At 44.4% G+C, this 25,500-nt stretch overlaps 1 protein-coding gene across 3 annotated transcripts in view; it reads right to left on the bottom strand.

Moving 5' to 3' along the window:
* Positions 1-24,797, bottom strand: part of dipk2ab (divergent protein kinase domain 2Ab) — a 277,074-nt gene extending 252,277 nt beyond the window's left edge. For 2 of the 3 annotated variants that reach the window (XM_072473888.1, XM_072473889.1), the window contains exon 1: positions 23,838-24,795. The gene's annotated coding sequence lies outside the window, so the exon portion shown is untranslated. Of the gene's footprint in view, positions 1-23,837 lie in introns of all 3 variants that reach the window. The other variant, XM_072473891.1, reaches the window with a different exon arrangement.
* Between the last annotated feature and the right edge of the window lie 703 nt (positions 24,798-25,500).

A 25,500-nucleotide genomic window follows, 5' to 3' on the forward strand; every position in this document is an offset into this window, starting at 1 on the left:
CTTCCAGGCAGAAACTCCACAGTTAAAACTCAAGGTCAGGGCGGCATGTGGCACAGTGGTTAGCACTGGGACTGCAGCACTGAGGACCCGGGTTCGAATCCTGGCCCTGGGTCACTGTCCGTGTGGATTTGCACATTCTCCCCATGTCTGCATGGGTTTCACACCCCACAAACCAAAGATGTGCAGGTTTAGATGGATTGGCCACGCTAAATTGCCCCTTAATTGGGAAAAATAATAATTAGGTACTCTAAATTTATTTTAAAAAGACAAAGAAAACCCCAAAAAACTCAAGGTCTGTCTATGTGGGACAGTCTACCATTTGCTCTAGCTCCAAGATGTCTGCTGATAACGACAAGGAGCGGTGATGGATAGCATCCATACCTTGAGAGGATCCGTTAAACAGCAGGAGGAAAGATATCAGACTACCGATTTCATCAACTCCATGTCAACACGCCTTTATGGTGACTGGTTTCATTAAGCATGTGGACCTTTGATGTGATTGGTTAACTATTCTCATACTACACATGATGTAACCTTAATTGATAGTCATGATTGGACATATATAACTAGTCATAAATGGTATATGCTAACTTCTTGTAACTGAATCTTGCATATCTGTCTGTACCATTCTGGAATCTGTGCTCTCTGGCGTCCCAATTTGGAATGCCAATAGCTATAGCTTGTAATAAAGGCCAAGTTTTAACTGCAACAGTCTTTGTATGTTTTCTTGTGAGTGGAAGAATGAAGTAAGCTGTATTTTTCTCCATAACAGTGTGGTGCTCATTCCGAGGGTCAGTGCAGACCCGATGGGCTGAATGGCCTCCTTCTGCACTCTATGGATTCTATGCTATTTAGCCAGTCAAGAACTAGGGTGAATAATCCTGAAATCAGAGCCAGATCATTCATGGGTGATGTCAGAAGGACTTGTTCAGACAAAAGGCAGTGGAAAGTTAGAACATTTTGCTTGGCAGGGGTATCAAGGCTTACAAAACTGTAGTTCGTGAATGGAGTCAAGATACAAATCAGCCATGGTCAGCGAAAGGGCACCAGGGACTCAATGCCTACTCCTGCTCTCATGTTCCTTTGCAATTTAACTTCAAGTAATTCCAGCAATCAGAATGATCAATAAATTTCACAAATCTATCAAATTCCTTCCAAGTTGAGAAGTATATTTACCGTGTTAACAAATAAAGTACATTCAGAATTGCACAAGTCTCAGTAATTTCATCAACCCGCAAAATCTTTTAAAGCTGAATTCCACTTATCCGCCACAAATATAGAATTCCACTCCAGACAAATTCTTGATAGAGTTACAGATAGCGCAACAATACAACCACCTTCCTCATTATTCAATATCAAGGTCTGCTACCACAGACTGAAATGTTTTTTTTGTAGCCTACACAGCGAAATGAATGCAAATTTGTTTTCCACTATCTTGATTACTTAATTGTCAGTGAATCTCAGTTTCGAATAAAAATGCACAAAATGGTCTGAAATGGGGCTCAAGTATCTCATCAAATCAGCAAAAACTGTGCGTGTAGGCAAACAAAATGGTGTTAGTAGAACCATTTTAAAATTGTAGAATCATTAAGATTAAACATGCCTTAGCTTATAAGTTTGACGAAATAACAGACTGAAAACTCAGAAATATCCTCCTTGCTGAAATTACTGTGTCGCAATTTGGACATCACACTTCAATGTACAGCCTGAATTTAAAAGCAGCCCGCCATTACCGTGCAGTCCTAAAATAGTAAAATTATTGGTGCAAAAGTGAGTTGATAACTTGGATTTATATAGCATCTTTAAACAGAATTCTTTGTATTGTCAAACATTTTAAATCATACACCATTTTTCATATGAATCGTTAAGCCAGTCTGCCTGTTCAAGTGGATATTGTACAGAAGATTTCATGATTCCATTTGCAGGAGAGTGAGGAAGCTCTCTCCAAGTCAGGGACAAATTTCCTATATCAACCAGTGGCACAACATGAAATAAGTTAACTAGCAATTACCTTATTGCTGAAAAAATTGGCTGTTCAAAAAGCAGAGACCACACTTCAAGTTGATGTGACAATGAGGAGACAGGGTGGGGCAAGAATTAAGAGGTATTGAATAAAATAAAAATAGAAACAAGAGACTAAGGAAGATTGGCACCTCTTACAGTTAGCAGACCTCCTGGCCCAGGTAACATGCATCCTAGGTTGCTGAAGGAAGCCCTGGGTGGGGGGGGCGAGAGAGGGAGAGGGAGAGAGAGAGAGAACCTCTGAGCACTGCACATTTTACAACTCCATTCAATAAAAGGGGAGAGAAATAAACTTAGTAAATACAGGTCAATCAGTCTTACGTCAGTGTTAGGAAAACCTATCAGAGGCCATTGTCAAGTGTAAAATTAGTTCTCACATGGGTTAATAAGGGATAGCCAACACAAACTTGCAAAAGGCAAATTACATCCAACTAAACTGATTTGAGATAATGGATGAATTAACAGACATTTACTGAAGGCCGGGCCGTAGTCAACATTGTATATGGACTTTTTAAAAGGCATTTTATGTGCTTCGTTGAAAAATAGAAGTGGTAACATGGGTACAAAATTGGCTACGGAATAGGAGGCAGAGAGTCGTGGTGAGCATACGTTTTTCCGGCTGGAAAATATGCACTGGGGTCCCCCACAATCATATAAGGAACACAACTTTGTCTTGTTTAAAATATAAATGATCTGGACTCGGGTACAGGCTTATAATTTCAAAGTGTGCTGGGATACAAAAATTTACAATGTTGTAAACAGTCAGGACAATAGTAGCAGACTTCAGTCAGGCATAGCCAGACTGATGAAGAGGGCAGACACATGAAAAATGAAATTCAATGCACCCAAGTGTAAAGTGATAGATTTTGGAAGAAGCAACATGGGAAGGCAATATAAACTAAAATGGTGCTTTTTGAAGGAGGTGCAATATTCACAAATCTTGCAAGGTGAGAGAAAGTTGATAACATGTACAGGATATATGGCTTTGTAAAAAGGGGCATTGAATACAAAAACAAGTGTATTAAACCTTTATATTCTCTGGCTTGACCTCAGCTAGAGTAGTGTGTACTCTGGGCACCATATTTAAGAACGTTAAGACCCTGGCGAAGTTAATAAAGACCTTTACCAAAATGGCTGGTTTAGCACAGGGCTAAATCGCTGGCTTTGAAAGCAGACCAAGGCAGGCCAGCAGCACGGTTCAATTCCCGTACCAGCCCCCCCCGAACAGGTGCCGGAATGTGGCGACTAGGGGCTTTTCACAGTAACTTCATTTGAAGCCTACTTGTTACAATAAGCGATTTTCATTTCATTTCATATCAGGAATGAGTGAGATTAGTTACGTGGAGAAATTGAAGAAATTGAAATTGCTCTCGTGAAAGCAGAGAAGGTTAAGTGGAAACTTAATAAAAGGTATTTTAAATTATATGGGGTTTGAAGAGAGAAATCAGGGAGGAACCACTTCCTCTGGCAGATGGGCCAGTAACCAGAGGGCAGAGTAGTAAAATACAATAAGTGAAAGATCTGGAATATTTTTCATGCAGAGGGTTCAGATCTGGAACACAGTATTGACTAACATACAGTAATTGCCAGAATAGTTCATGGTCATAAACTTCTTCATTTTCAGTAGTTAATGCCAAGATATTAAAAAGCTCACTCTTCAAATAGAGCGAATATTGGTTTAGAATATAGAACATAACATTCGGCCCTCGGTGTTGCGTCGACCTGTGAAACCAATAATGATCATGCATGTTTTTTTCTTGCCAAGACTTTGCATATTTTCTAGATGTGAATCTCCTTTACTTGCAACTTTGATATCTGTAATTTTCAATTACTTTAATATAATAATAATCTTTATTAGTGTCACAAGTAGGCTTACATTAACACTGCAATGAAGTTATTGTGAAAAGCCCCTAGTCGCCACATTCCGCCACCTGTTCGGGTACAGTGAGGGAGAATTCAGAATGTCCAATTCACCTAACAGCACGTCTTTCGGGACCTGTGAGGGGTAACCCACGCAGACACGGGGAGAACGTGCGCGTGCAGACTCTGCACAGACAGTGATCCAAGCCAGGAATCGAACCCGGGTCCCTGACGCTGTGAAGCAACAGTGCTAACCACTGTGCTACCATGCCACCCTTTGCTTGTGAAAAAAGTGATCAGTGCTGCAGTGAGAAGTGATATAAGCACCGGAGATCAAGATGTGGAATTAGTCTGGGTAGAAATAAGAAAAAGCAAAGGGAAGAAGTCCCTGGTAGAAGTATCTATACGTCCCCAAACAGTAGTTCTGCAGTGGGGCACAGTATAAATCAGGAAATACTGTGGGCTTGCAAGAAAGGTACGGCAATAATCGTGGGTGATTTTAACAGGCGCATCGGCAAGAGGAGCCTCGAGGGAGAGTTAATTGAATGTTTGATAGATTGTTTCTTGGAACAATATGTTCTGGAATCAACCAAGGAGCAGGCGATTCTGGATTTGGTCTTGGAGGGATTAATTGATGACCTCATAGTTAAGGATCCTCCAGGGAATAGTGACCACAGATTGATAGAATTCAAAATTCAGTTTGGGGGCGACAAAATGGTGTCCCACACTAACATTCCGGGATTAGCAAAGGTATGAGGACAGATTTGGCCATAGAAGAGCGGGTAGGAAGGCTAGGTTCACCGTGCACCTGAGTCAAACTGGCCTCTGTTCCTCACAAGTATCTGCAAAATCTATTGTGTGCGTGGTAGGGAGGGATTGTTAGGCCACAAGCCAGGGAAACAAATGTAAAAATTTGCACTAGAGTTCAATTCATACCATGGTTTCATTTAAAATAGAATTTATTGCCAAATTATGACCACAGAAAGTCAACAAATACCTCCATATGTATAATTGAAATAGAGTACAGTATGAGAGATGCCAAGGCCAGTCACCCACTTCACATCAGTAGAAGACTGGCCATCACAAACAGTACTCAAGCATAACAGGCTACAGTGCCAGTCCCCCACAGCATTTATGTAACACCTGTCTCCAGCTTCATTCTATTTATTGTTGTTTATTTTTTGGTTCGAAAATTTTGTAGAGGTTGCAATATAGATGAGTGGATATGAAAAGAGGCAGTGGGTATTTCATGCAGATTGCCATTAAACTCAATTCCGCTGTACGTTTTCCACAATTTTTTCCTGGAGACATAATTTTGATTCAGAAATATAATTTCACATCTCTCCTTTCCAGGGCCGTTTAGGACCTAGTCCAAATCGAACCAAGCCCAATTAAATACTGCTCAAATTGTTTCTCTCTCCACAGATGATGCCAGACCTGCTGGGTTTTTCCAGTATTTTCTGTTTTATTTCAGATTTCAAACATTCGCAGTAATTAAGTACCATTCTGAACTGACATGTTTAAATAGGACATAATATTTAATACTACATTGTCTGTTGATGGGCAATAAGGTGATCGAACAAATTCAACTGGGAGATGAGGAGGTTGATATAAAACCTTTTATACCTTTCAGAAAAAGTATACAGGTATAGTGTCTCAAAACTGCTTATCAAAAATCATTTTTTATAATGTTTATGCCTCAATGTTAATTGATTAAATTTTTAAAACAATTTACCTGGACTGTTTGGCTAGGTGCTGGATTGGTACCATGTTAACAGCTTCATCAGACCATTATATCCCATGTTCCACACAACCCTGACTCCCAACCAATCCAGCTTCATCTGAACTGCCCCGAGTGCGGAACACCCAATCCAAAAATCTGGTAATATGCGAAATCCAGCACGGCCTCAGTTCAGAGGTTGCCGGATTTGAGGTACTGTTTCTGTAGCATATGAAAGTAATAATGAAGTAATCATCTAAGAAGAGTCATCCAATTTTTGGTTTCTGGTCAAAATAAAATACTCTTCCTGACCAGTCACTGTCACCTTGGCAATTATGCAACAGCAAACTAGTGTCCTTCTCAGCACACACAAGCCTTTCTTGGATTTGTTCTATTTATTCTTAAAAGGGTGTTATACAAGTTCTTTGGCCTAAAGTGCGATACTTACTGGTCATTTTCACACAAAGTGCTGATTGCTGCACTTGACTCAATGTTTCACTTCTGATTCCAAAATCTAAAAGTATGCCATCAAAATTAAACCAAGCTTTAATATAATACTGAACAAAGTACCATTCAACCATTTTCTGTTGCATTGAAAAAAATCTTGATTGCTTATTATTCACTTCATCGATTAGGATTCTTCTTTCCCAAAATCTTTTCACTTTTGAACAATGAATTGCTTCCATTTATTGCTGCCTTTTTCGTTTTTATTTTAAAAATAACATAATTTTAATAGCAATTTTTGTAATGGAGGTAGGGATAGAATGCTATCATGCTTTAACATACAGAGCAAAGATCCACCACTCCAGCTTGAACTACGTCCATTTCAACCTCCAAAACTTGGAAATACATCCGTGTGTATTGTTCCCATTTCCCACGCCAGCCATCCTGCCGAGATTACCCATCGAGTGATGAATTAGGGGCAGTTTTGTGCTGTAGTCCCCTGTTCAATAGGACTGGATCAAAACTGCTTACTCTAATTTCCAACAAGATTCTGAGCTAGCAGACTTTATTCTCATCAGTATAGCTAGCTGGACATGCACTCAAGTTCCAGAGGTAAACGGCCGATATCTGATTATAACTGAAATGTGAGAATAGAAAAAAACTGATTGGAAGAGCCCAAGAGGATCAAGTCTCAGGTAGATAAAGAGCAATTGGGGAAATTCAGGATTTCAATGTTCAACAGGACAGGACAAGGTTCTCACAGGATAAGACACCCAAATCATGAGACTACTTCCCTGAAAAAAAGGAAGACTTGAGATATAATAGGAATTTTTAACCACAAAGAAGAACCTTAGCAGAAAGAAAAATATTTTATTCAGAACAAAGAGGGAAGATATTTACCCAGAGTTGTTTAAACTTGGAAAATTATGCCCGAAAGTAGCTGAAGCAAACACCATTGCATTCTTAAAAGAAAGCTTGGACAATGCATTTAAACAACTTTGGAACAGATCAAGGCTTAGTACTGGATTACTGTAACAAAACTGGCAAATTTGCTTCTTCCAGTATTGTAGCCTTTTATTGTTTTGTGGTACTGTAACATGAAGTGACTGCACTTACAACAGTTCAGGTGCACATTCCTGTTTAATATGAATAAAGGACTGAATATTCTCAGTAAGTTGTCGATATGAAACTCTGTGAAAACTAAGACTTCTTTTGACAACCTACTATGGATGGAAACCACAGCAGGTAAAAGCATATTACCTTCAATCGCATTAGACTTGGCTACTTAAATTTCTCTGGAGCAATCAGTGCAGATTTAACAATCCGTTAACAATTATAGCCTGTTAACAATTATAAAGCATTACAATTCATTGTTCATCAGCAACTTTTATAACTTTTCATGTTTTACCCCAGCACTATTACATAAAATATAAAAAACAAATAATATAAATAATCTTTATTGTCACAAGTAGGCTTACATTAACATTGCAATGAAGTTACTGTGAAAATCCCCGAATCACCACATTCCGGCACCTGAGGGAGAATTCAGAATTCTCAGCTGGTACGGAAATTGAAAGGTATTCCGACGAACCTTTGATTCCAATGAGTATAATGGAATCCAACCACCTCCAAAGTAATCCAGACTGCATTCTTTGTTGCTGAACTACACTAAAAATAATGCTGAACAGACGCTGGGTAACACTTGCTTTCATAGGCCAAATCCCAGTTGATTCGCAATAACCATCTCAAAAACAGGCAAACTAAATAGCAAACTAATTCTTATTTGAAAGCAAGGTAAAGTTGCCATAGTCCTAGATGACCACAGGCTGCTTTCCCCTTTGAGGGGGAGGGAGAGCTGACTGGTGGTGATTTAACCTGAGGATCACCACACTTCAGGCAAGGGGCAAAGTTGAGACGGCGGGCCTTCATTAATAACCTCAGCAGTACAGGAATTACTCTAATTCTTGTTGTATTCACCATCCCACTCCCATAAAGTATCTTTCACTGGAGATGCAAAATAAACACCATGATGCAAATGACAACACAAATACCAAAGCAAGACTGTCTTGGGCATGGTTCACATCATCTTCAGTATCACTGCAAAGCATGAATCACTTGGCAACAATGCTAAAAATGGTGTGAATCCACACCCTTAGAAAACTAAATAAGCAACCAAACAACACATTCAAAACCACTTTGGGCCATGAGGACGTGAAAAGTGTTATCTAATCGAATGTTCTAACTTTTTAATAGATAACAATTTTCCAGTTTAAAATAAAACAAATAGTTAAGGTGACTGCCAGTTGCAAACTGTACAGAAGAGACATAGGCGGAGATATGTCAAGGTCACAAAATGCAAATTGGTGAGATTCAGTAGCAGAAGGAAAAGGAACAGAAAACAGACCGTGAATCACAAACAGTTGGGGAAACATATGAACCAGTTGTAATTTATTTCGTTTTTCCCCAAAGAAAATCTACGGGTTCAGAAGCTATCCCAGTCTAAGTAATACCACTCGCTAGTACAATCTAGTCAACAAAGGGCTCATTTTAAATTTCAAGCTTTAATTAAGAAAACCCAAAAACAAATAGGTCCAGCAGCATCTGCCTGTTGGGAGAGAAAGAGAATTAACCTCGAGTTCAATAGGATTCTTCCTCGGAACTACGGGTTCCAAATAGGAGTCTTATTGGACTCAAAACATCAACTTAGTTTCTTGCTCCACAAATACTGCTATATTTCAACCATACAAATTAGGGGCAGCAGTCAATCACTCAGCCCTTTGAGCCTGCTCTGCCATTTAATAGGATCATGACTCATCTGCTTGTAACATCAACTCCACATTCCCACCTACTCCCTCCAACCTTTCATTCCCTTGCTTACCAAGGAGTCCTTATGAAGCTCATTCTCCTTTCATGGTGATGTTTATTTTATGAATGAGTGAGGAAAGCTGGGGGGAAATAAAACTGTAACACATTTATACAATACTCCATATACAAAGTAAAGTCTGAAACAATAGTGCTCAAAAACTTTTGGTTGAAGGATTGCTTTTCAAATAGATTAGTAATCGTAAACCGTCCCCTTCTAAATTCAGACACAATAAAGCCCTTGCACACTTGCATTGATGTGAACTTTTGTTTTCCCTTCAGTTGGAAGGTACTTGACAGGTGCAGTGTGGTGCTTGTTAAATGCTTCACGGTGACTCCTCCCTGCCCTTCCTGGAGCGGGGTTACTTACTTTCTTTTTTTTAAATTCAGATCTCAAGCAGCTGCAGTATTTTGCTTTTATTAATAAATAGGATGTGATCAAGGAGGGTGAATATTAAGTACCCACTGATTAATTACTGCAGATTTCCTGTCATACACTATATAACACATGTAGCCATCTGGGATGGCCACTTACAAAGGATCCTGGGAAATATGGCCACCTGCAAAGGGCTATGGGAAATATGGTCAACCCAGGACTCAGACGCTCAGAGCTTATGTGTATTGGCAACTCAGATAACTAGACGCTATCGAAACCCGCAGCCAACAGCAGACCCGCAGAATTTCTTTGAGTACGACAGAAAACATTATGTACGGTCTGGACGAACCGGAGGAAGTTAAGCTTATAGTCATGAGCCTTGACCCGTCCATTAGCTCAGTTTTACCAGAACCCCAGAATGTAGGAGGAAGCCTCCAGGAGATGAAGGCAGCTATTTTAGACACGATTGGATACAACAGAGGAGATCCCGTAGAAGGTTTGAACCGATGGGACAAAAGAAGGGAGAGCATCCGACTGCATACGCAGGTTGCCTTTGGATCCATTTTAGAGCGGTATTTGGGGAATTGAACCGCACAAACTTAGATAACGACAACACAACTAAATGGGCTCGTACTTTAGTCTCCCAAGCCACAGAAGCAGGTCAAAAAGCCTGTGTAAATTACAACCCCACAGACGCCACACATAATGAAGTTTGGGTTTTAAAGAGACTCTCCAGAGCTTGGGAACAATCCCTACCTAGAAAGGCAGATCAGGAGAAGGCAGAAGCGAATATGAACCCAGTCAGGACTACTCGGGACCCCGCATGGGTAAATGAGGGCAGAAATGAAGGTCAGCACCCCAGAGCACAGGCACCACGAGGTTGCTATAATTGTGGACAAAAGGGACATTACGTCCGCAAATGCAACACCTCCCCGAACCAGCAACGGAACCAGCAATCGAACGCCCCACCTAGGGAGAATGTTAGGCCCATACATAGCATTAGTGCCCGATCAGATAATGCAGTGCTTAATAGCACAGATTGACGGTGTTCGGGCTGCCCAACTTGGGTCTGCGACACACTCTGGGACAAATCAGGCAGACCAGTAGTCGCAGGTACAGTCCGGGGACACCCAGTAGAGTTCCTTTGGGACACAGGAGGGTCCCGCACCACTTTAAAGTCCTTCACAATGTTTCAGCGCGACAAACGGCCCACCACAGACACCATCACTCTCAGTGGATTTACAGGACATGTACAACAGGGATACATTACTGCCCCCGTATATATTCAAATCAGCAACATAAACAACAAGCACCCCGTTGTTTTAGTGGACATGCCCCAAACAGCAGAGCACATTTTAGGAATCGACTTCATGAGCTCACACAACCTTTCCTTTGACCCCGAGAATAAGTGTGTATGGAAAATGGGCAGAACAGCAAGAGCCCCCGCCACGCTCACAGTAGGAGATTACGAACATAGAATCTGCTCAGTAGGCGACTATTAGTTTGATCCGCAAGCCATTAGTACAGATAAGACGATTAGAGAGGTCCTAAGAAAACAAAGCATCCTTCGCCCAGCAGAAGCACAATTGTGGAAAAGTTCCGGGAACAGTAACAATTGGGGTCACAATCCCAAGCCCCAGAAGCAATACGGGGTTTCCCACAGCAAGCCGAGGGTGAGATTGTAAAAGTTATCAATACCTTACTAGATCAAGGAGTAATTCGGCCCGTAGCCTCAACAAACAATGGCCCAATTTGGCCCGTAAGAAACCCGACGGTTCATGGGAGATTGACAAGGTCACCTTGTCCATTAGCAGCCCCCACCATTGCCACGAGTCTCGAAACCATGCTGAAGCAGGGTGTACATGCGAAGTACTTTACTGTGGTGGACATTAGCAATGGCTTTTGGTCCATTCCCTTAGATAAGGCCTGTCAATAGAAGTTTGCGTTCACATTTCAAGAACAGCAATATACGTGGACATGCCTCCCGCAAAGTTTCCACAACTCCCCCTCCATCTTTCACCGACAATTGGCCCACGGACGTTCCAAATTTTCCCGACCCGAATGCCTTATTCAGTATGTGGATGACTTACTTACAGGCGGACACAATGGAAGAGCATGTTAAGCTTCTTTCCGAATTGCTCGGTCTCTTACAATCAATTGGATGCAAAGCCAACCCAAAAAAAGTCCAGATCCTGAAAGAAAAGCTCCTTTACTTAGGTACCATTATCACATACGGGAAAAGAGAGATCGAACAAAAACGGGTTGAATCAATAGTTAAATTGCCCCTGCCCCACAATGTCACTGCACTCCGACCATTCTTAGGATTAGTTGGGTATTGTAGGAACCATATAGATGGTTTTGCCACAAAAGCAGCCCCATTTTCAGAACTCCTTAAAAAGAATGCCCCATTGGAATGGTTTCCTCAGCACACGGACGCCATCGATTAATTAAAATGCGCCCTAGGCACAGCCCCCACTTTGCAGGTACCAGACCCACGCTCTCCCTACGCCACAGAAGTAGCGACAACCGACTGAACCCTCTCTGCAGTACCACTACAGGAAAGACATGACCGTTTAGGACCCGTAGCCTATGCCTCACGAGTTTTAGATCCCGTGGAGCAAGGATTTTCAACCTGCGAACGGCACTTGCTCGCAGTCTTTTGGGCAGTTCAATATTTTGCATATATCACAAGCCTCAACCCCGTAACGATTTTAACCGAGCACACCCCAACACAGCTACTGTTAGATGGTAGGTTGAAGGACGGTTCAGTTAGCCAGATCAGAGGAGCTCGCTGGACAGTTATTACAAGGAACATCACAGTTAAACGGACAAAGACCCACACATTTTTAGCGGACAACCTGCAGTATGTAGGACCCCACAAGTGCCAGATCATTGCAGCCAAACACCACACAGGACCCTTTATTCCAAAATCACTACCCACACAAGCAGGCATCAGAACACAGAATCCCCTGACCATGGATAACTCTTAAAAAAAGTATGTAGATGGTTCCTCCACCATTGACAATGGAAAAAGAACAGGATGCAGTATTTATGTGGAAGACGCGCAGGGACGCACATTAGAGGAAATATCTTTAAAATTGCCAGGCCACTTAGGATCACAAGCAGCCGAATTAGCAGCAATAGCATATGTAGTGCAGCACCCAGATTCTTTCCTGACCCCCGCAGATATATATTCGGACAGTTTATGTCTGCAATAGTTTGACAGAATTCCTGCCCCTGTGGGAATCTAGAGGATTCATATCCGCTGATGATAAACCCCTACCCTCAGCCCCATTATTGAAGCATATTCTTGAGACAGCAAAAGACCGCACATATGGCATGATCAAAGTCAGAAGTCATCATCTTTCCTCCCTACCCAGTAACGTAAAGGCAGACACCTTAGCCAAGGTAGGATCATGACACGGTCACTTTTGGCAACCCCCCCCACCCCCACCCCCCCCCCACCCCACCCGAGAGTGAACCGATACACGCAGTCCAGGTTTCACAGACCAATATCGATGATTTAGCCCAGGTCCAAAAGGCAGACGACACTCTTCAGCCAGTTTTAGACAGAAACTACCCAGCCCACTACGACAAATTCAAGGACTCACTGACGGTACAGAACAATATAATTTTAAAGAATGGAATTTATGTGATCCCGACCCAGGACAGAAACCAGATAATTTGCCTGTTTCATGACGGACACGGACATCAGGGGACAGAAACCACCATTGCCCACTTAAGACCTTTGTGCTGGTGGCCTGATTTAAAAGCAGGCATCAGAACACAGAATCCCCCGACCACAGATAACTCTTTAAAAAATGTATGCATTATGTTAGGAATTGTTTAATCTGCGCACAGAATAATCCTGAAAGGTACTCCAGAAAAGGACAATGGAGACACACCCGACCTGTTAATGGGCCATGGATGAATTTACAGCTCGATTGCATTGGTCCGTTCCCCCCCCAGAAATGGTTTTAAATATATATGTGTTGGTAGTAATCGACACCTTCACTAAACGGGTGGAAGCATTTCCCTCCAGGACAAACATGGCTAAGGCAACAGCCAAGATCTTAACACAGCAGATGTTTACACGCTGTGGACTCCACCGCAGCATTGAATCAGACCACGGTTCTCATTTCACCGGCAGAGTAATGCAGAATGTCCTAACGATTTTTGGAATAAAACAGAAATTCCACATTGCTTATCACCCCCAATCCAGCGGTATTGTGGAACGTATGAATCGGATCACGAAAGCGACTATCAGGAAAATGGTGCAACAGCATAACACCACATGGGACACAGTTCTCCCATTCGCCCTTGTGTTTATTAGGAACACAGTGTCAAGTTCCACAGGATTCACCTACCACACCCTCATGACCGAACGACCCATGAAAGGAACTGAATATGTATTAGGACTTGATTTGGCCAGCCCCACAGTCACTGCCCTCACCCACTAAAAAGCAGTTCAACAACTCACAGAAAATATTAAAGCAGTCCAGCTCGCTGCAGCTGTCCGACTAGGTGCTAGGAAAAAGCAGAGCAAGACCTGCTTTGATAAAACAGTCCACCCAGTAGAGTATACAATCGGTCAGCAAGTGATGGTTTCCCTGTATAATTCCAGTTCGCTCCTCACCCCTAAATTTGCAGGACCCTTCTCCATTTCGGATAAAGTGAGCCCCTGTGTACAAAATAACGTACCCCAATGGAAAAAACAGGTTGGTTCCATATCAACCAGCTGAATGTTTATGGAACCCAATGTAGCCATTCCCACCACGTCTCCCTGGCAATAGCAGACAATTACGCCCTGCCCATCGACAACTTAGGCCAGCACCCCCCCCCCCCCCCCCGCAAAGCCAGGACAGCACGTCCACGCCCACAGACCCGACCTTGTCTCCCCACCCACAGGTACGCCTTTCCACCTCGAGCTTGATTCGGACGACAGCAACAGCCCCTGGAACCACGACCAGGACATGTTTGGCCCCCTGTACCCCCTTTCACTGCCACAGCCAGAGCCACCGCCCAACAACGAAAATTTGCCCTTTACAGCTACCGCCCCTCATGACAAACGAACCCAACCCCCCCCCCCCATTGGCACCGCGACAACTCTTGTCGATTAGTAAGGAATGACGATTCGGATCCCACGACGGCCCACGCAGCCACAGCACAGAAACGACAGACACGAGTTTGGCAACCGGGCGATGGTGATGACTCAGTGTGACTCCCATTACGGTAACCCTTTCGCAACGCTTTTTGATACAGAACCCTGAGGTGTCCAGATGATGAGAAAAAGGAACTGCATGAGAATTACGGTGTCCTATTTCTTGATGGAACCTGCCTGCTTTCTTTCTTATTGCTACATTGTTTTAATTAATGTCGGCCAGTTACAATATTTCTTGATACAGTCATGGTTACTCTTCCGACGCCATTTACTGCCCAATGACCGTTAAAGGAACAAACTGTTGGATCCCATATGTTACAAATTATTTCCGCTCATTCGGTCACCCAGGTAGGGAGTAACGGCACTAATCCCCGCCCTGCCTGAGGACCCCCACCCATTCTTGCCCTGCCTCGGCCCACACACACCTCATGCTTCGCTCACTTCAAGTAATCTGGAATGGTTTTTTTTTTTTAAACACTCCTTACTGTCCTTGGCAGGTCTTTGTTTCCCCTTATCTGCTCTTTAGTGTGGTTTAAAGAATGCCTTTTGCCACAGCCTGTACACTCAACTCTTTACCTTCCGCGACTCTTTGGTCACTACCCCAACTGCTATTTCCATGTTTGACACACTTTGGTTGTTACACATTTGCTGCTATACATGAACTACCTCTGGATCCTGGACGGAGAAACTTTCCACCCACTCACTGCATCGACCACAAGCTGCAGGATTCCTTGCACTTAAACAGAATTTTTTTTTCAGATGTCTTGTCTCCAAAATGGTTATTTCAACAAAAAAAAAAAGAGAGGGAGTCACACATGGTGACGATTCTAATTGGTAATTGAAGTTGGAAGAGAGAAAGACAAACAAAACGAGATGTTAACCAACGATAATAATAACAGATATTATGCTTGCACCCTCAGGAATATACGAAGAACAAAAAGACAAGACGAAGACAGGACTGATGACCTCCATTGTGATCATCGCTGGATTCCTACAACTGCGCGCGTTGACAGTCTTTGTACCCTACACCACACCAGCCCCGAACATGACCATACAATATGAGACCACACCTCACATGAAAATAAACACCGATACCCCCACATGGTGTGAAAACATTGTAAAATGGTATTCCCTTTCCTATACAGTAGAAGTAATAGCAATACTCTGCAGTGTCGTTCAGATACTTAAGACTCCGTAAATGGTGAAAGAGAGCCTCTCGCTCCCCGATATACACACTCAGAGCCCCTTTCCTTGGAATCCAACAAACCCCACAAGCCTTTTAAACCTTTTTCACTGACAAAATAAAAAGGTTGTACTTCTATGACTGTAATAGATTAAGTAGAGATGTGTTGCTGCTCTTTATTTCTTCAAATTTTTTGTATTGTACACAAGTTCCTTTTTGATATTTGCCAGCAGCATGAGTAGCTTAGGTTGATATTTGCCAGCAGCATGAGAGTAGCTTAGGTAATGATAGTTAGAGGTTCCCTTGTGTAAATAAGTTAAATGTGTAATGATTAAATGTTTTATAGTGGCCCCTTAGAGTTTATGAATTTATGATGTGTTGATAAAATTAGGTAAATGCTCCAAAAACCTAGGACAGATAGTGTAGAACCTGTCCTTGACCAAGGGTAACCGGCACACCAAGGACGGATGAGGATCAACAGTGTGATCCACCACGCTTCGCGTTCAGGATCAAAAGGACGGGATATAGCCATCTGGGATGGCCACTTACAAAGGATCCTGGGAAATATGGCCACCTGCAAAGGACCATGGGAAATATGGGCAACCCAGGACTCAGAGCTTATGTATATTTGCAACTCAGATAACTAGACGCTATCGAAACCCCCAGCTACTTTGCATTCTAATGGCCCATTTCCCCAGAAGAAAAGACCTGTACTCAGGTAACAGATACAGAAAGACTCATCAGCGCCACTACCTATGCTCAGGTAGCCCAAAAAGCCAAGGTCAATGACCGCTCAGGACATCTCCCGCCATATAGGCACCCACCCTTTTATTGGCCAAAATCGAAGGCAGTAATCGAAGCCTGTCGAATTACTGGGTCCAAAGCTAAGGACCGCACAAAAGATCGCGAAACCCCAGAAGAATAAAGAGAGACGCTGCCATGTGTTCGGTCTCTCTTGGCCCCGGCGCTGAATCTCTCTTGGCCACGACCTACGCCTAAAACCAAGAGCAGCACTACGACCAGAAGACAAGTTCAAGACCAAGGATTGCTACCAGACAGATAAGCCAGCAGAAATTAAGTCATTTCTCCAGACCCAGCCATGCAAGATCCAAACAAAGGCTTTGTTCCTCTGCATAAAGCCGGATGCCTGAAGTTAAGTACAGGTTGTTGTGGTGTTAGGTGTAATTTAGCTTGTAGTGTTTTATGTTGCATGTCTAAGTAATTCTTGTGAGTAAATAAACTATCATTAAACTTGAACTAACTAACTGGTTGTTTGGTCTTTGATCGATATCCGGTAAAACCTTGTGGTGGTATCATTTGATACCTGGCGACTCTAAAAAGCAATATCATCATTAATAACTGTCATATCAGTATCCAGTTAAAAAGAGCAACATTATTGGCGTCTCTGGTGCGAATTGGCAACACACGGTCCAACAATATATCAAAATCCTGACCTTTTGAGCACATCCTCTCCAGTATCAGTGTAATATTTATTTTTAACGAGAGGAGAGATTAGGACATCTCATTTTTACAGTTAACAGAGTTAACTTTAGGAAGTTTCAAAGACATTCAGTATTGTTAATCTGCTGTTTTATTTTTTGTAATAACCTATTTTCAACAGTAACTTGCAATTTTACAGGGCTTTAACAGTGAAATGTCCCAAGGTGCGTCATATTCGCTTTATTAAACAGTATTGGGCACCAAATGACCGAAGATCTTGGGGAACAATAATCAAATGCTTGGTCAAAGAGGTAAGTTTTAAGGAACCTCAAAAAGAAGAGAGGGGAGTTTAAGGAGAGAATTTCAGAGCTCAGTTCCTCAGCAGCTGAGGGAACAACTGCTGGTGCTAGGACAAAATATTCAAGAGGCTAAAATTAGAGGAGTGCAGATATTTTGTGAGGTTTTATTAATTAAATTGCACCAAATTACCAATCTTAAATATAAAGAGGACTTTTTTCACATTTTCAAAAATTCTACCTGTCTGTACTGGTTTGTGTCACATTTTACATTCTAATATGCAATTGAGTTTGAATGGCAGCTTGAGGGGGAAAATATTCTTAAAGTCAAAGTAACTTTGGGTGTAATTTGCACTCTGATCATCAAACATTCTCAAATTACCAATCTTAAATATGAAAAGGAACATCTGTTTCACTTAGTGCTTGAGTATAGAACCTATGTGCTGCTAGCTGTACTTCTAGGTGTCTTAAAATTACCTCTCTTCACGTAGTTAACTACAAAGGGCAATATAAACATTTTAATCAGTGCCTGGTCCAACACCTTTAACTATACTGAAATATATCTATCGGTTTATTGCTACAGTCAGTTTCTTAGTAAATTTAAAGAAATATATTAAAACTTTAAAATATGTCTAATAAAATAAATTTGGTGAATTATGTTAACAGTCACTCAAAGGTTCACAGATGGGCACAATTAATGGAAACTTGCTATCGTGATTATTCAACTGACATGGGCAGTTTTGGCAATGGGGCATGCTGTACTTAATTTTTTTTTAAAGCTAGCACAAAGATTACGGAAACTCAATTTGTGCTGAATGTAATTTGTGCTCGAAATTCCAAAATCTTGTGGTTTGGCTGAATTGCACTCCAAAACAGTACAACCTCAGAGAAACTCGAGGCCACAATGCTCAAGTTTAAATGGTGCTAATTATGTCTCTGAAGTTAATAAATAATTGCCTGACTACTTCTAATGATTCCCAGCTCCTGCATCCCCTAATTGGAGGTTGGTAAACCCAATGTGTAGATCATGCAAACATTTTCATCCAAGACAATTCAGCAAGCCAGGCGGCGCAGTCGCACAGTGGTTAATACTGTCGCTTCACATCTCTAGGGTCCCAGGTTCAATTCCCAGCTTGGGTCGCTGTCTGTGTGGAGTCTGCATGTTCTGCCCGTGTCTGTGTGGGTTTCCTCTGGGTGCTCCGGTTTCCTCCCACAGTCCAAAGACTTTTAAAAAATATATATTTATTCAAGTTGTTCAACAAATTTTCAACAAACCCCTCCCCCCCCCCCCCAACAAATAGAAAGCAACAAGAATACAAGTAGAAATTATACATTGGATTTCCCCATGTACAGTAACCTCCCTTATAACAGTAAACAACACAAATAGGGGGAAATAAAACCTTGACCCAAACCCCCCCCCCCCCCCCCCCCCCAACCACCCCTGGGCTCCTGCTGACTTCCTCCTAACGCTCCGCGAGATAGTCTAGGAACGGTTGCCACCGCCTGAGGAACCCCTGCACAGACCCTCGCAAGGCAAACTTAATCCTCTCCAGCTTGATGAACCCTGCCATGTCATTGATCCCAGCTTCCACACTGGGGGGCTTCGCATCCTTCCAGAGTAGCAGAATCCTCCGCCGGGCTACCAGGGACGCAAAGGCCAGAAAACCGGCCTCTTTCGCTTCCTGCAGTCCCGGCTCGTCCGATACCCCAAATAATGCTAATCCCCAGCTCGGCTTGACCCGGGCATTCACCACCTTGGACATAGTCCTCGCAAAACCCCTCCAAAACCCATCCAGTGCCGGGCACGACCAGAACATATGGACGTGATTTGCCGGGCTCCCCGAGCACCTCCCACATCTGTCCTCCACTCCAAAGAACCTACTCAACCTCGCCCCTGTCATATGCACTCTGTGAGTAACCTTGAACTGTATTAGGCTGAGCCTGGCACAAGAGGAGGAAGAATTAACCCTACTCAGGGCATCAGCCCACAGACCCTCATGTATCTCCTCCCCAAGCTCCTCCTCCCACTTGCCCTTTAACTCCTCCACCGAGGCCGCCTCCTCTTCCTGCAGCTCCTGATAAATCGCCGAAACCTTGCCTTCTCCAACCCATACACCCGAAATCACCCTGTCCTCAATCCCACGTGCCGGAAGCAGCGGGAATTCACTCACCTGCCGCCTCACAAACGCCGTCACTTGCATATACCTGAAAGCGTTTCCTGGGGATAGCCCAAACATTTCCTCCAACGCCCCCAGGCCCGCAAACGTCCCATTGATGAACTGGTCCTCCATTCTTCTAATACCCGCCCGGTGCCAGCTCCGAAACCCCCCCCATCCATCCTTCCCGGGATGAACCGATGGTTCTCCCGAATCAGGGACCAAACCGAAGCCCCCACCTCGCACATGTGTCGCCTCCACTGCCTCCAGATCTTCAGCATCGCCGCCACCACCGGACTCGTGGTGTACCTTGTCGGCGAGAGCAGCAGCGGTGCCGTCACCAGCGCCCTCAGGCTCGTGCCCACACAGGACGCCATCACTAACCACTGCCACGCCGCCCCCTCTCCCTCCATTACCCACTTACGGATCATCGCCACATTGGCTGCCCAATAATAGCCACACAGATTCGGCAGCGCCAGCCCCCCCCCCTGTCCCTGCTACACTCCAGAAATACCCTCTTCACCCTCGGGTCTTATTCGCCCACACAAATCCCATGATGCTCCTGCTTACTCGTTTGAAAAAGGCCTTGAGGATCAAAATGGGAAGGCACTGGAACACAAAGAGAAACCTCGGAAGGACCATCATTTTTACCGACTGCACCCTACCCGCTAGTGAGAGTGGCAGCATATCCCATCTTTTAAAATCCTCCTCCATCTGCTCCACCAACCGCTTCAAATTAAGCTTGTGTAAGGCCCCCCACTCCTAGCTACTTGGATCCCCAGGTACCGAAAGCTCCTTTCCGCCCTCTTCAGCGGTAACTTGTCTATCCCCTTCCCTGGTCACAAAGAGCTCACTCTTCCCTACATTGAGTTTATATCCCGAAAAGTCCCCAATCTCCCAAAGGATCCGCATGACCTTCGCCATCCCCTCCACTGGATCCGCAACATAGAACAGGTCATCGGCATACAACGACACCCGGTGTTCCTCTCCCCCCCTCCCCCCCCCCCGGACCAATCCCCTCCATTTCCTGGACTCCCTCAGTGCCATGGCCAGCGGCACAATTGTTGGTGTCTCGTCCCCCGGTCCAGCCGAAAGTACTCCGACCTCCGCCGGTTCGTAGCCACACTCGACACCGGGGCTCTATATAGCAGCCTGACCCAACTGATGAATCCCTCCCCGAACCCAAACCTCCGCAACACTTCCCAAAGATACTCCCACTCCACCCGATCAAAGGCCTTCTCCGCATCCATAGCTGCCACTACCTGCGCTTCCCCCTCCACCGAGGCCATCATAATCACACTGAGGAGCCTCCGCACATTTGTATTTAGCTGCCTACCCTTCACAAATCCCGTCTGGTCCTCATGAATCACCCCCGGGACACAGTCCTCAATTCTCGTAGCCAGCACCTTCGCCAGCAACTTAACGTCAACATTGAGGAGCGAGATCGGTCTTTACGACCCACATTGCAATGGATCCTTGTCCCGCTTCAAGATCAAAGAAATCAGCGCCCTGGACATTGTCGGGGGCAAGGTACCCCCCTCCCTCGCCTTATTAAAAGTCCTCACTAGCAACATGCCCAGCAGGTCCACGTATTTCCTGTAGAATTCAACCGGGAACCCATCCGGCCCCGGGGTCTTCCCCGCCCGCATGCTCCTTCATCCTTTAACCAGCTCCTCCAGCCCAATCGGCACACCCAAACCAGCCACCTCCCCCTCCTCCACCCTCGGGAACCTCAGTTGATCTAGGAATCGTCGCATCCCCTCCTCCCCCGCTGGGGGCTCAGACCTGTACAGATCCCCATAGAAGTCCCTAAAAACCTTGTTTATTCTCACCGCACTCCGCACCGTATTCCGCCCTCTATCCTTAACTCCACCAATCTCCCTCGCTGCCTCCCTCTTACGAAGCTGACGTGCCAGCATCCGACTCGCCTTCTCCCCATACTCATACCTCGCCCCCTGCGCTTTCCTCCACTGTGCCTCTGCTTTCCCAGTGGTCAACAGGTCGAATTCCGTCTGGAGGTTCCGTCGCTCCCTAAGTAGCCCCTCCTCGGGGGCCTCTGCATACCTCCTGTCCACCCTTAAAATCTCCCCCACCAACCTCTCCCTCTCCTCTCCCTGTGAGCCCTAGTGGAGATTAGCTCTCCCCGGACCACTGCCTTCAACGCCTCCCACCCACAGTCCAAAGATGTGCAGGTTAGGTGGATTGGCAATGCTAAATTTGCCTTAGTGTCCAAATAACAAAGGTTAAGTGCGGTTACTGGGTTACAGGGATGGGGATAAGGTGTGCTTAAAGTGGGATCCTCTTTCCAAGGACCGGTGCAGACTCGATGGGCCAAATGGCTTCCTTCTGCACTGCAAATTCTAAAAAAACTTCAGCATCTTTCGTACCTAATTGCAGATTGAGCAGCAAACTTCTAGTCAAGGCTCTTTGACTGGACATCAACTAAAAAGGGCTGATAATTCCTTTGCAGTAAGACGGTGTGTGTCAATAGAAGTAAATAATATCCTTCCGGATTCTGAATGTTTGCAACAGGTTTAAAACAACAGCTGCATAATTCCAAATATTCAATCACTCATTTCCTCAAGGAAAATATTGGAAGAAGATTTACATTACTGAACATTTCAAAGCTCATTCAGCATTAGTTCCTTAACATAATTACTGTACACATTTAAGGAATTGAGCTGGAAATAATACTGCTGTAATAATAATAATCTTTATTGTCACATTAACACTGCAATGAAGTTACTTTGAAAATCCCCTAGTCGCCACATTCGGGCGCCTGTTCGGATTCACAGAGGGAGAATTCAGAATGCCCAAATTACCTAACATCACGTCTTTTGGAACTTGTGGGAGGAAACCGGAGCACCCGGAGGAAACCCACGCAGACACAGGGAGAACGCGCAGACTCCACACAGTGGTCCAAGCCGGGAATCGAACCTGGGGCGAATATACTTACAAACAGTACCATGTGTAAATAATACCGTTGATAATAGGAAAAATCTACTGACATACATCTGTTGGGAACATGCAGGTCCCAGACCAGTTTTCACTGAAGGATTCTGAAAAAACTGCAGGGGTACCACACGGCAGTATCAAGTGACTCAATAACTGATTTTAACTTTTGTATAATTGTGTAGGAACCTGATAGGCATCAAGACATTTTACAAATAAGCTGACAAAGAGCTCAAAGATATTTCAACTAGCGTTCTGACCATTACTTGAATCTCAAACACATCATTACATGACTTCGACACCAAAACACAAAAGTAATTAAATAACTTGCATTAGTTCACATTAGAGGTTTAGATCCAGCATTAAAGCCCACTTTCTTGTTGGACAAGTCCATCAAATCCAAACAAAAAGTCCAATAATAATCTCAAAATGCATACTTTTCTGTAAAGACAATATGCTCATCAGAATGGCAAAGTTGAGTGCACGTTTGATGAGCACCAATCCTCCTGGTCATTTATCATTAAATATCAGCATCACCTATGTTCAATGTCACAAACTATTGACAGCCAGCCACAATAAAATCAATCTAGAGACCCATGTGGTTATTAAGATTTGCACTCAGCTCGACAGTTACTAACAAAGTCGTTTCATCTCGTCAATTCTGCACCGTGCACTTTCGTATCTCTTTGAAGAGAACAAGCTTGACGGTTTCTCGCCTAACCAGCGAAGCAAACCACACTACATGTCGAACAAGATTCACGCATACACTTAATAGACTCAAGTACATTTTAAGCCGCGTTTTCCGACCAAGTAATCTCTTCACACGTTTGAATGTGAAAATGCTTCACTGGACAAGAGTTCAAATTATTTTTAAAAACATGTGTTTTTCTCATATTTGTAACCGATCGCAATATATCCAAAATCGACGCCCCTATCTGCTGCACAACAATGAAACGAACCCAAGCAAACATTCCTTCTTACTGTAAATGTAAATCGCTTTCGGACCGAAAGGATGAGAAAGCGAGAGAACTCGTTTCCAGGTATAACTCATAGCAACAATAGTTTTATGACCCCCCGGCTGCGATGCTAAAAGTAAACCGAATAAAACCCCAAATTTAAATTTCAAATAAGATCAGTTGCAAGGACAAAAGAGACCCCTCTGCAAAGCAATCGGCTCCAGTGATGAACCACACGTTAGGCTTTTACATTGTGGCAGAAACAGCATACGACCAGCATAACAAGTGGGCAGATTTTACTAAATCTAGCCAAACTATTACTGTATTAAATGCATCCAGAGTCCCCACCCACCCCCCAAGAGTGTTACTTGCACACACACTAACATCAAGACACATACAATCTACTCACCTAATCAAAAATAATTCCCAGGATCAAGTAAAAGCAATTCCAACATGAAAAAAAAAACACCCAGGCAAGGAGAGCGTGCAGCGAAGAGCTTCGCTAATGTTTAAAGTTTCAGTCCTCAGTCCCAGGGCTCCATCTCTTGCTGAAGAAACAGAAGGGGGGGGGGGGGGGAAAGAGAGACACAATGCAATGGTCACAGTTTGGATTGTGCGCCCTCTTTAGCATTCAAAGAGCACAAGACCTCTTCGTCCCTCTCACTTCTTCTTTTCCACATCGGTATTGTAGTTTAATTCGTTGTAGATTTAACAAGCAGCTAGCCTTCACCCCCTCCCCCCACACACAAAAAAAAATCCAGCAGCTCAACCCAAGGGTGAAGGAGGCACCACACTTGGAAAATTGCTTTCCCTTCGGGTGGAGGGGGGACTGAATTAGGTTGAACAGGGAAGGGAGAGAAATCTACGAGAAACTTTAATCACAAGACTACAATTTAAAGGCAAAAATACAACAAGACTATAAAAGAAAAAAATCTATAGCCCTTTCTTCACCCCCCCCAAAAGAAGAGCAAAGACTTCTTTCACCAGGACCAAAATCTGCATTTAAAAAAAAAGGTAAATATATAAAGAATGGATCCGCCACAAGAAACGTTTGCACCGGTAATGCCTCAAAGAGAAACTTTCTAATTCTCTTCTTCCTTCTTTATTAGTTCTTTTTAATTGCCTCCAAGGCGCCTGTTCTTTTTTTCTCTCTCCTTTTCCCCCCCCTGCTCGTTCGTTTTCTCTCCCACCTCTCTTCCGAAGCTCTGCTATTTTATACGCGCGGCCGCCTACTCTAATCGAGGGAGGGAGGCGGGTGAAGTAAGAGTCGATTTAAATAAAACTCTTCGATTTTTTTTTCTCTCTCTCTCTTCCTTTCTCTCAGACAACAAACCCGACCAACAGTCACGGAGCGGCAAAGCCCGAAGCTGGCGCTGAGGGGGCGGGGACGAGGCGGCGGAAGTCCCGCCCTCCCCCTCCACCTGCCTCGCGGGCCGCTCACAACGGCCGGCGCCCCGCCCCGTGCCGGCTAGCGGTCCTCCCATTGGTCCTGCCCGCCGTCCATCAGCGGGCAGAGGCGGGGCGGAGGTCCGAGCGCGCCCTTCTCCCCCCCACCCACCCCAAGGGCCCCGCCTCCTCAAAGCCGGCACTTCCGTTGCCAAGGAGACCCCCGACACGGCAGCCAAGGCTGCAGACCCATTTCCGGCCGCTGATCGCTTCGTCTCGCCCCGCCGAAGAATATTTGCAGATTATTGACTTTGCATCCCTCCCCCCTGGTCTCCTTTCGCGTTTTGCAAAAATAAAATTCTGGCGGGCGCGGGTCTGTCTTTCTGTTGGGATGTCCCAACGCGGGCGGGGGGGGGGATCTGAGCACCGGGGTCAGATGGACGGAGGTTTAATCCCGCTTCTTGCCTCTTTGAATGGGGGGATGGGGGGGGGGTTTGAGGGAGATTAAAAATGAAGCGGTGTGTGGGGGGGAGAAGCCTTCCTCCTCCGCGGCGGCGGGGCGGGATTGACGCTTCGTCTTGTCCCGTCCCCCGCTGTGCGGGAGCCCGCCGCCGCTGGGGCGGGAGAAGGCTTTATTGAAGGACGGGCGCGCTGGCAGGAAGCGGGAGCTCAGGTACTTTATTCAC

Source organism: Scyliorhinus torazame, chromosome 14 (assembly GCF_047496885.1).
Source record: "Scyliorhinus torazame isolate Kashiwa2021f chromosome 14, sScyTor2.1, whole genome shotgun sequence".
Classification (NCBI taxonomy): Eukaryota; Metazoa; Chordata; class Chondrichthyes; order Carcharhiniformes; family Scyliorhinidae; genus Scyliorhinus; species Scyliorhinus torazame.